Source organism: Falco biarmicus, chromosome 5 (genome assembly GCF_023638135.1).
Source record: "Falco biarmicus isolate bFalBia1 chromosome 5, bFalBia1.pri, whole genome shotgun sequence".
Lineage (NCBI taxonomy): Eukaryota > Metazoa > Chordata > Aves > Falconiformes > Falconidae > Falco > Falco biarmicus.
The window spans coordinates 13,837,623-13,850,179 of NC_079292.1; the positions used below are offsets into that span (position 1 = coordinate 13,837,623).

The 12,557-nt window shown below is 38.2% G+C and overlaps 1 protein-coding gene across 9 annotated transcripts in view; it reads right to left on the reverse strand.

The window, feature by feature from the left end:
* Window positions 1-12,557, reverse strand: part of FOXP2 (forkhead box P2) — a 445,070-nt gene that overhangs the window by 308,106 nt on the left and 124,407 nt on the right. The window lies entirely within an intron of this gene.

Below are 12,557 nucleotides of genomic sequence, written 5' to 3' on the forward strand. Positions count from 1 at the left end.
GGTCATCTGAAGGAAAGGGACAGAAGCTGGGAGACAGCATGCCAATGCAATTTAAATCTATATGAATTTCAGGAAGGACAAAAGGACAAGTGAAAAGAAAAAAAAAAACCAAACCAGCTTTGAAGCTGAGACTATGACTGCATTGAAGGGAGAAGGTTGGACAACGCAGAAGAAATAAAGGCCATGCAGGTCTGTAGAAAGTATATGTAGACTGCATCTAGGCCTGAGCACATTTCTCTTTGCTGAAACCACAGATAATCAATTCTACATCTATGCTAGTATACTCACATGCGCTCCAAGACAGAGGGGCTGCATGCAAACTGTCTAATGGATGTGGTCAAATAAACGTCTGGGTAAATTTCTGGAACAATATTAGTTTGTGAAGACCTAAACTGTGGCAGAGACCTAGAAATATTTCCAAGCATTGTTTAATTTACTAATATGGATGTAGCCTTAATGCCTGAAACTCTGCTATTTCTGAAGTTGATCCTACCAGCGTCTCGATGGTGCCTCTTGGCAATTCTCCCTTGCTGACAAGGTCAGATAGAAGCAGACTGAAGAGTAAAATGAATGTAGAATTTTATAAAGAAAAGACTGCTTTCCCACAGTTTAAAAAAACTCCTGTGTTCCAACTGGCATTATTAATACACACTTTGTTACAAGATGTTTGGACATTTAAAAGAGCTGCAGCTCTAACTTCTTCCTTTGTTTGTAGAGTGTAACAAAACCTGCTGGGAAGGTCGAAGTTCCTAGAAAACTGAAAGCTACCTGGCAGCCTCTGTAGTAGAGCAAGTGAAGAAGGAAGAGCAAAGAATGACAGGCTGGAGGAATAAACACTACGTGAAACCACTGCACAGTAGGACAGCACTGGGAAATGAGAAGGCAATCTTATGAGCCCTTAATACAAAGAGAAAAAAGAAGAAAATGTTAAAACCCAGTAAGGATCCTAAGGCAAATATGAGGAGGTGAAGGTGGGTGGCAATTCTTAAAAGTTGTTGAGAAGTAAAATGTGTGTCAATGAAACTGCTTGATGGTCATGTGTTCACCCTGGATCCAGAATGAAAATGTCCAACCAAATGTCCAAGACAGAATCATTCACCTTGCTCTCCTATTTCCCATTAAAAGATTGCAGGTATAAATCTTTGAAGTTTCTGGTGCATCTGAAGTCTAGACAGAAATACATCTTATGGTTATTTTTTCAACAATATGTATCATTTGTGATCAGATGTTAATACGTAAGCCTCAGCCATCAATATTCTGTTATTTCTCTTTTTTCCTACATTCCTTTATGCCAAAAAAATTTTCAAATAATCACTTCTCTTAGGTTGGATTGTATTAAACATCACATTTTGCTTCACCTCAGAAACAGAGCCAAGATAGTTATCTCGTATATGAAATCTTAACACGGCCTATTTTGTCAAGATACAGCCTTCTTAGATGAAAAATTTTGTGATAACATTTTAATTATTCTCAATATGAAAACAACAACACTCATTAGTCTTGATTATTAAATTTTTATCTTTCTTCTTTTTGAATTTCAGGATTTCCACGATTTTTCAGAAGTAAGGAAGGAATATTTAAGTGGGTGGGATTGTACATCGTAGATGTGTCACAGACAGATGGCAGGCCTTACATACCATCTTTCTTTTTGCCAATACAAATCTTCACCTTTAGATAAACTTATCTTTTGACCTATGTTTCATTTATGCTACTTCCCTGTGTGGTTTACCTGATGAAGGCAGCTGCCTCTTAAAAATACTTTTGCCATAAACATTGCATTGTTTTGATTTTGGTTTGCATCCTAAAACCTGGACTTGAATCATTCCAGTTATTCCAGTTTAATAATAAGATTTCTCTACCTTCCCTCCAACTGAGCCAGCACATTCCATCCCTTGGGCCACAGCAGGTAGATCTTTAATGTCATTGTTTACCTGCCCCTTACTGACAGTGCTTACAGAGTTATTTTTTTCAGTTCTTCGATACCTAACAATTCCATCTGAATTCCATGTAAATCTTAGCAGTTTACAATCAAGTTCACAGCACTTGCCAACCAAAGCTTTAAAAGCAACCTGACAGAATTTATTTTTTAAATACAGTTGCAGTGGATCAAAGTTCAAGCAATTCTGGCAGCTCAACGTACCATTGTTTACTCAAGCAGGAACACTCATCAAGTAAACACTAGAATACAACTGAACTGGAAGTCACCTGTGGGCTGCTCATCTTTGACTTCCCATTCAGGTCCCTAAAATTTGAGTCAAACAAGCAAATACCACAACTTCTGTAGTATCTGAGAAAGAAAAAGTGCACTGGTCAATGACTGATTTAATCTGGTATGTAGATGCTCATTAAATTGTAGATTTAGAGGAATTCTAATAAGTTGGGTTTTTTTCAAATGATAAATGTGTAACAATTGTGATCACCACCACTACAGAAGCTAGACAGATAACAGATGTATTTTCGACACTGACAATGTTGCGCAGTTTAGGTAGCATTTTATCATACAATATGCTGCACGAGACTTCTTACATAATAAAGCATTATTCATTATGAGCACAACTAACAGAATTTGGCTCTTATTTATGTGAATTGTCACAGTTGTTTCAGAAATCACTAGAATATAAAAATAAATATTTAATTCAAAATGAAAGCCAAATCCATTCCTAGATGAAGACATCCCCTTGAAACTTCACTTAAATAAATACATACAATGCCCCTGTGCTGTAAGCCATAAAATATTCCAATGAAGTACTACTCACCAAAGCATTCCTATTTGAGAACACGGTTGAGGGCCACCTATATAAGGTATCTTCAGATAGACAGTTTTAGATCAGATAGATTGGGCCAAAGACACAACTGGTTTCAGTAAAGGAAAAATTACTTGCTAGAGAGATGAATTATTATTTTAAAGGCATACGCATTCAATGGTATCCATAGCTTCCACCTTTCCATTGTATAGCTCTCCCATGCAATTAAAAGAAGACTTAATTCATAACAGGACTTCTGAGAAAGTCTTAAATTGCACTATGCCAACAGGATATCCTGAATTTTATTTGAAAATACATTATTTACACACAATCTATAATGCATATCTTTGAAAAGTAGAAATAGAAATGTTTAAAGTTACTTACTAGTCAGACTATATATTTTCAGTTATATTTAAACTACTTCAAGACATAAATCTACACCACAAAAAAAATGCACTTTACAAGAATATTACATAAATTACAGAAATGCAAATAGAGAAAAAAAAAAAATCTTTTTTTCCTCCTGAATCCAAGTAGAGGTAGACAATTTCTGCGACAGAGAAATACTCAGACGCTCATAACTAGATGAGCACTACTGAATACCATTATACTTAACAAGAACATGCAAAATAAATTAGTAGTTATGTTTTATAATCATTCCAAAGTTAAATGAACCTATGAAAAGACCTTCATACTACTGTGATCTCATTAGCCAATTTTTACATTAGCATTTAAAACAAATGATGACTGGATTTTGTTATATTATCAGTGGATCCAAACAAAAGTACTGTGGTGGTGGGAGAAGCAGTCTTTTTTTAGCTGGCAGAGAGAAAATTATTAATTCCTGAATGCTTCTTGAATTGTCAACCTTCCCCACCTGTATCTTTTCCAAAATTTTTAACGAATTATATTTATTTAAAAAAATTCACATTACATTATATACCACTAAAATTAATATTTTATAATTTTCTCATCATGAAATTTGCAAATAAAAATATCTATACTGAATTAATTAAGACAACATGCAACTATGCGAAGAAACAGGTCAAGGAAAATAATAAAATTTAGAGAAAAGCTGTAAAAAATTTACTATTTCATGCCTTGGAAATTGCCCAGTGACAGAAAAAAATAGTGACATGGACCAACTATTATCATCAAGTTCCAAAATGTTCCATTCACTGAGTAACTGATGTACAGCTTACATGTAGCTCCTCCTGTTGGGTTGAAGCTGGGATAGTGGGGTAGTGTGTGTTACATTTAGGTGTTACTTATCCTAAAGATTAATAGGACACTGATTACCTGTACTTATCAAGGCACGCTGGAGAAAATGGAGACAGAACAAATAAACTGCATGCCTGGAGCAAAGGTAAAATCACCCCTCCTCAGTCTTTTCCAAAACCTCCACAGCAGTGTTGCCCGACTAGTTGGGTACACAGACTAAACCACCCCTGAGGCAGGACTAACTTGCTTGACTTGCCCTTACATGATAGAAACCCCATGTTGACACTAATCTTATAAGTATGCATGACACCAATATCATATTCATGGAGATTTCCGAACAATTTATCTAACATGCACAGGTACCATGCCTTACTTCATTTTCAGGAATGTCTGTCTGTCTTCTGAAAACCTGTAATTTATTGTAAGACAGCTCAGAGAAGAACCACTTTCAACTTGTTGAATTTTCTTACCTTACTAAACTGCAGCAGCCTACAGTAATTGGGGGAAAAGAATATATGTAAAAAAAAAAAAGAAAACAATTTACTATTCCTAAATTGTTTGATCTACAATACAACAAACTCAATGGCACTGCAATTTTGTGAATTATTTCCAGAATTATAATTTGTTTCTCACATTTTTTCATGTGACACGATTAGAAGGGATTCAGGAATACTATCAGATAAGAATGCAGAAGTAACAACTTGAAAAATATTATCTCATAAGAGCACATATATAGTGATCATCCTGGGTTGTCTTACGTATGTAGTTTGTTCTTGTAGGGACAGGTATGTACAGATTTATAAATGAGTAATGTATAAAGCCTAAGAGCACCTGACCCTTCTGCCACAATGTATGCACCATATTACACACTCACTCACTCACAATAGGAGGTTGTCTAGTCCAAACTGGGTAAAGCAGCACCTGAATTTAGACCCGGTCACTTAGGACATCAGCCATGATACATCTTCCAAGCTTTCAAAAAAGGCAATCCCACAATCTTCTCTAGGCAACTTGTTCTGCAGCATAGTTGTCTTTTCACTGAAAATCTTTTTCCTTATATTGAATCAGAACCTTCCCACATAAAAGCTCTACACATTCCAACTGCTCCTTCACATAAAAGGCAACCCTACCACCTCTACCTCTTCTGTAGATTTTGCATCCATCCATCACTGAACTCCCACCATTTAAGTTGTTCTGCCACTTGCAGTTTATTCCAATGCCATAGTTCTGCATCTGCATGTGGAGCTCTAGCTTATTCTGTTTCTTCCCCACCCACAAAAATCCCATTGAAACAAATAAATTGAAAACCCAACAAAACCAACTATAAAATATAAAAAAATAAAGAGCCACACAAACAACTTCCAGCAGAAAAGAAACACAGAACAGTTAAATTCCACCCCCAAAACAATGCAGAACTCACCTAATCAATCAAAACACACAAAAATAATCCACTATCTGCCAGAAAACATGACACACACCCCCTTTAAGCTTCTAATACCAGAAAGAAAATGGGGGGGGGGGGGGGGGGGGGGGGGGGGGAGAGAGAAGATAAATAAGCCAAACAAACTGTGGGGAAAATGGAAAATGAGAGGAAAAAAGCCCAAACAACTAAATAAGAAAAGATTCTAAGACAACCTATTTGGGCAACCACAATCTCCTGCCAAAAAAAAGCTGCCATGAAAATACAGGCACTGGTCTCGCTAGTTGCTGTCATCTCCATTAGCTGACTGTTCACAATATCTGCTAAGTAGGTGTTTCCCACTTTGGCTGCACTCGCTCATCAGCATGGGGCTTCCATGCCCTTACCACATCCTCAGGTTGGGCACCTCTAGGACAGCTTACACTGCTTATGAGGTTGCTTCAATACTGATATGATCACCATGGTTAGATACAGAGAATTGTGACAAACTACATGCCCAGAAGATAACTGGATCCTCGCAGAGGTCCAGACCCTAAACCCAGAATTTGGCATGACTTAATTTATTGCGACTTTTGCAGAGAAGAAAAGGGGTTTATGTCCTTGATGGTTATACTACTTCGCAGAGACCCTGCCCAGTGACCTGAGTAAGGGGCCTCCCTAGAGGACACCGTTCACACATCTCTGTCATCCATTCCTTGGTCCCCTACTTAGAGCTACATCGAAGTGTGGACAGAAAACTCATACAAACAAGCCAGTCCTTCCTACAGACACAAATGCATAAGCAAGTCTTCAGCTCTGCTGTATTTTCATATGGACCACTTCAGGTAACTGGGCAAGCTCAGATTCAGGGGTTTGGGGGATTTTAGGGCTTTCCCCCCCCCCCAAAAAAAAAAAAAAAAAAAAAAAATCAGAGAATGATCGCTCTTGATTATCAGATGATTACCAGATACATCTGCAAGTTAACAGCCCATTCATATTAAACAACCCAATGACTCCCCTTCAGCAATGGCCAGGGAAGAAGACACTGGGAAAGACAGAGGATATAAACATAACCCATGTTCTGAACCAATCCCTAAAGACACCTAAGAAACTGAGCACCTTCATAACACTGAAAAATATCCCTGTAAGTATGGTAGATAAATATTAGGGCTGTTAGATATTTCTGCCTGTCTTGAACGAGTACACGTCACATCGGGGTATGACCCAAAGTAAATTTCTAGCCACTGTCAATAACTGCTTTGATGTAGATTGGAATCTATGTCCTTGAAGGGGCAACAAAAGCCCCAAAACCCCTACCACTATTTCAAAGAAGGTCACTGAATAAAAATGAGTAAGCTTGTTAGAACGAAGAAAAAAGGAACAGATACAAGAGTCACAACTTTACAGGTGGCGCGGAGACTGATTAAAGACACCTTTTGCAAGCCCAGAAGAAATGCATACAACTTATCAAAAAAGACTGAGAAAATCCAGAGAAGGGAGCTGTCATGAACAAACAGGATGAAGGAGGTTATTTGAAAGAAAAAAGGCATCCTTCTCAAAGCTTCGAGTTGTGTCCAAGTGAGGAAAATGAAAAGGACTGTAATCTCTGGGGGGCTTAAACATAAATATACAGTCAGGTGTCAGAGAGCTGCAGGGAGCAGCACCTGCACATGGACATCTCCCACCACCCCTGGCCCCCAGCCCATAGGGAGCCCACACTATCAGACACCTCAGTGGGGACAGGCCAAGGCTGGGGGTTGGGATCAGGCCTAGTAAGGAGCCTCCCACATACAGCCCCCTAGGAGCTTCTGCCAACGGCTGGCAGAGAAGGGGACAGAAAAAAATTGGGTTTGCATCCACGGTAGAGGAGATAGGAGAAGTTCCTAGGCCAGATACCCTCCTTAGAGAGATACATGAAAGGACCTATCTTAAACTGAAGTGCCATTAGGGAAGGCAAGAACAAAAAGACAAACAGAACTCTAACAGATTATTTCACTAGAATGTAACCCATCAAGAGCTCTAAAGGAACATGAGTATGGAATAGCTGAAATTTAATAATGGACAAATGCTTGTTTCAAATTGTCTTAACATTAAAGGAAGATGGTAAATGTAAAATCAATCCTAAAAATCTAGAGAAGATCCTATAGAAGATGGAAAACTACAGACCAGTATACATGGAGTTCACATTAGACATCTTAGTACAGACTACAATAAAGAATATGCGTATATATGACATGTTGGGAAAGAGTCAACATTTTGGTATGAAAAGGAAAACCACGTCTCAGATGATCACCGTTTTCTGAGAAGTCTCTGAGAACATGGACAAAAGAGGTCCACTTGTAAGTCATGTATTTCCAAAAATCATTTTATAAGCTCTCTTACCCAAAGTCGTAAAAGAACTTAAACTTCATGGGAGAAAAAAAAGGAGGTCTTTGCACTGCTTAAAATAATTATATATTAACTTAAAATTATAAATAAATACAATAAAATTATAATAATCTTAACCATATTAGGAATAAAAATAAATGACAGTCTGCAGTATTTCTCAGAAGGAGATCAGCAATGGAGCACCCATCTCTAAGAAGGCCAGTGCTGTTCACTGCATTCAAAAATTACCTGGAAAGGGAATCAGCCATGATGTGACAACATTGTCTCTAACATTAAACCATGTGTAGTAAAGATGAGGGCAGACTGAATAACTGCAGAAAGAAAATATTATACTGAACATGAAGTGATATATAGCCAGTAATATTTAAAGAGAAGAAATGTATAAAGATGTGTACAGAGAAGACACAATCCTAACTGTGCAATGATGGGCTTTGTACAACTTAAAAATGAGCATTTGCAACTATAAATTATGGTCATATGAAAATCTTGGCTTGACTTTCAGCTGCAGTCAAACCCAACAACAGGAAGTGCTAGGACATGGGGTGAAAAAGTGAAACAGAAAGATCATCATGCAACTGTATAAATTCAGTGGCAATGCAACAGTATCTAGAATCTAGTATATAGCTCTTTCTCCCTTTCCCTCACTAGCCAAAAAAAGTTACAGCAGACCTGCAGAAGATTCAGAGAGAAACAGAACAGTCAAAAATACAGATGGCTTCTGTACAGGCAATAGCTATAGAGATAAAAAGATAGCTATGGAGATAAGAAGGGCACAGAGGCGGCCAACACTCCAGCGTAAGAATTAACAAACCAAGCTACTGGAAACATGTTTGAAACAAATAAAAGGGTGATTTCTTACAAAATGTGTAACTGAGCTACAGGACATCAGAGATGTTAAAGTCCTTGGTGGATCTAGAGTGGCTTGGACCTCATACCCAACTGTGGGCCACCCACACATAGGCTAAAATGCTTCTCACATCACTGCATTATAATGCATTAAAAGCTGCAAGCATGCAGAAGTATGCTTTTTTAAAAAAAAGAAAAATAAAAAAGCTAGACAGAAATATGTGGCTTCCTGGAGGCCAAAAGGCCCTAATAACTATAAATGTGTGAAGCAAACTGAGAGGAGGAGAACAGGCAGTGGTACAGATCATTTTCAAGGACTTCCAGGCCTTCAGCTATAGCTGTGTCCAGCTTTCAAGAACCACATGTGTTCCACTCATGGTTCCCCACCTCCCACTGTGTAGTCACTTGCATAATGAGATCTATTTTCTTCCTGTAAATTAGATGATCCCCAAAGCACACCCACTGATGTCCTGTTCCTCATCTGTAACTGATGACAGACACACTCACCAAAGAGGCCTTGCTCCTAGGAAGCAGCAGACCTAAATGGAGTGTCCCCTAATTTCTGGACGGTGACTTCTGCATCACTATGCTTGCGGAGGAAAGCCATATGCTGCTACTAAATGCTGACTGCAGCCAGGGCAGTGGTATGGCTGGTTACTGCTGGCGGGCAGAGATCTGTGGCTTACTAGGCACAACAGATCCTGTGACACTATCCTCTCGAGAGTCCAGGCCATCCGACTTGACTTTTACTCACCTCCATACACATTACTTTTGGCTATCGTCATTTGATCTTGATATTTTGTTGCATTTAATTACCTGTAGCAGAAAAAGAAAATAGTAGCCACTGAGACCTATACAAAATGATCCTATGAGAGGACAGGGCAACTATGGACACCTGGTATTTTCTACTTTTCAGTCTTTTATCCTCATACTGTTACAGAAGAGTGATGAAAACTACAGAAACCAACTGCTTTGAGCAGGAGGACTAGGGGTGTGCCAGAATGTTGAGTAACCAGTGCCTGGGTTGAGAAGAAGGGACAATTTGTCAATAAATTATATACAAGGCATTTCAAATATGAGCCACAATGAATCTTCACCTTCTCTCTACACACATGCAAGAGTTCAAGCATATGTAAAAGGGATTCTGCATGAGCTTTGTACATACAATTGTGCAAGTGAACTAAGTAGTACATTTTCAAATCTCTAATATGCAAAGGATCTGAGCTGTAATAAAAAGATCTGGTTCCTTAATAATTATGAAGAAAAAATGCTGTAAACTGTTATCCCTTTACAATAGTTTTCTTGTGGATGTTTCATAAATTGCCTTTTTTTTTTTCCCCTGATAGATGCATGTCCAGCCTACATGACACATACATAGATGTACCTCAAAGAAGTTGATTCATTTTTGTTAGCAGAAACTCTCATCAACAAAACGGTACTTTCAGTTAAGAAAAAAAATTCAAAAATAAGTTTTTATCCACCCTTCTGTTCAAAACCAGCATAAAAGCTCATATTAATTGTAATTATAACTGAAGTAACTGGTATTATATTAACAGCTAATCGCTATGGAGCAGGATAAGAACATCAGTAAAGACACACGATATAAATCTAGCCCTGCTGGTCTCCCAAATCACTCATTACCAAAATTTTGCAGACAATAATTTCATATTTTATTAAGAAAAATTTGCATGAGTGATTAGCTTCTAAGTTGGACCTTAGATAGAAAAAGTAATTGCAGGCTTCCTAAAATGTTTTTCACTTGGTCATTGGAAGTAGCTGCTCTGAAAAACCCTGGCTGTGTTCTAGCCACACTTTCCTCAGATCTCAGATCCAGTGTGACTTTTGAGACAAGAACTTTAAATTGTACGAAGAAATTTGAATTCAGCTTTTGAAAATAAACTGTATGCAGGGTCCAAATGTTGTCTGCAACTTTTGGAAATGGTCTCATCTACCTGCAGAACTGCAGTACAAGTTTTCTCAATTAGTAGGTTTCTGTATGTGATCCCACAGTAACTACAGAGGTAGTATCTTCTACTACTATTTTTCGTTACCTTTTGGACAATACTGTCACAGCAGCAAAGCATCTTACCCTAGTAAATTAAACCATTGATAGAAACCAAAAAAAGAATGACCAACTCTTTAATTGTCACCAAAAAAATGTATTTGTTTCTAAAGAAACAAGTGTGCAGGAATGAGGTTAACCTATTTAATGGATTATAAACGTCTAAAAATTTTCAAATAAATGAAGGGCGTAAGTTATTTTAGGCATTTATACAAATTCTTATTTCTGCATCAACTTTCATAATGAGTAAAACAATTCCCTTAGCAACCTACTGCACTGTATGATACACATGTTGCTCATGAAACACAAAACATCTTTTGTCTGAAGCATATACATAAGAACATAATAAGAATGTGGATAGCTTTTTTATTTTAAAAGCAGCAAAGTTTCTTGCACAGACATTTTCCTATTTTTATGCTCATCTTTGCGACTTTCTTCAGTCAGTCAATCAATTTTACATTAATAAAATGGCCCTCATACAAACACCCCTGGCCACTGTACAAACTCAATATAAAATAAATACAGTAAAATATTAGTAAGCTAAACTACATATTTTTGCCTTCCAAAATATTAACATTATTTGCTTTTAAGAAGGAATGACTGAAATGCATATGGGAAGAGAATCCTGGCAGGTAAGAACTTCACTTCAAAAAGGTACAATGTGATCAACTTTTGCCAGTAACAACTTTGGCTGTTGCAGAGCCAACAAACTTTAATTTGTGACAATTGGCTGAATATGATCCTGTGCAAATTCCTGTCAGGGATATGAGTCTGATTCAATGCCCCGTAAGAAAAACCTTTCCACTGACCCACTAGGACTCATTAAACACTGTCAGGTAACACAGACTCTGCTCCTAAACTGCTTCCATTTTTATACATAATCAGTGGCACCCTCCCCTATAAAATAAGGAATACGAAACACAAAAACTTGTATTTATATTCCACAGAAATTTACTATGTAATACCTAAACTTCAGCCTTAAGTTTCCAGACCTTACTGTGTGACAAACAAATGCCTCTCCTTGCAAGAAAGTAGTTCTTGTTTTTCACCATTCTACCAAAAGGGTAATTCAACTATGGTAATAACATGCTTTAACTATTTAGGTTTTGGGCTTTTAGACCAAGTAGGCCAATTACCACCCACCCTCAGTGCCTCTGTCACACCCGTCTCTTCCCCAAGCAGCACTCACTAACGCAAGCAGAGCTAAAGGGAGCTATCTTGATTTAAGTTTTTACTTCTCACGTCACCCAAAACCCTAGAAAAATATGCCACATTGCTCATGTTGGGCTCTTTGCGTTCTTTCAGTGATGAGTAATTAGCTCCCCCAGAACAGTACTATAGATTATTTACTGCACTGAGCATCTGAAGCGAGGCACCAGCGGCAGGGCTGGGGCGACCTCTGTGAGGGGCTGCCCTGGGCCGGTTCCAGCAGGTTCCAGCCGGCTCCATCCCGCCCGCCGCAGGGTGGTGCCTTGGGGGAAAGAGCTTTAGGAAAGGGCAAAAGCACCACACACACTGAGAAGAAGGGGAAAAAAGTATGAGAAAGCCCTGCAAACACCAAGGTCAGTGAAGAAGAAGGTGAGATAACGCTTCCTGACAAAAGCGATGCCTTGATTTTATTTCTCACTACTGAAACCTATTTTAAAGGGCAATAAATTAATTTTCCCCAGATCAGGCCTGTCTGGTCCATAACTGGCAACTGGTAAGCAATCTACCCATCTTTACCTTAACCCATGAGCTTTTTTTCACCCTGTTTTATCCGCCTGTCCCGTCAAGTGTGTGAGAGAACAGCTAGCTGAAGCGAACGCACCCCATGCACCTACTGTCTTAACAGAAACACAATACTGGACATTTTTCTAATACTTTGACGGATGTTTATATACTATAACATTGTGAA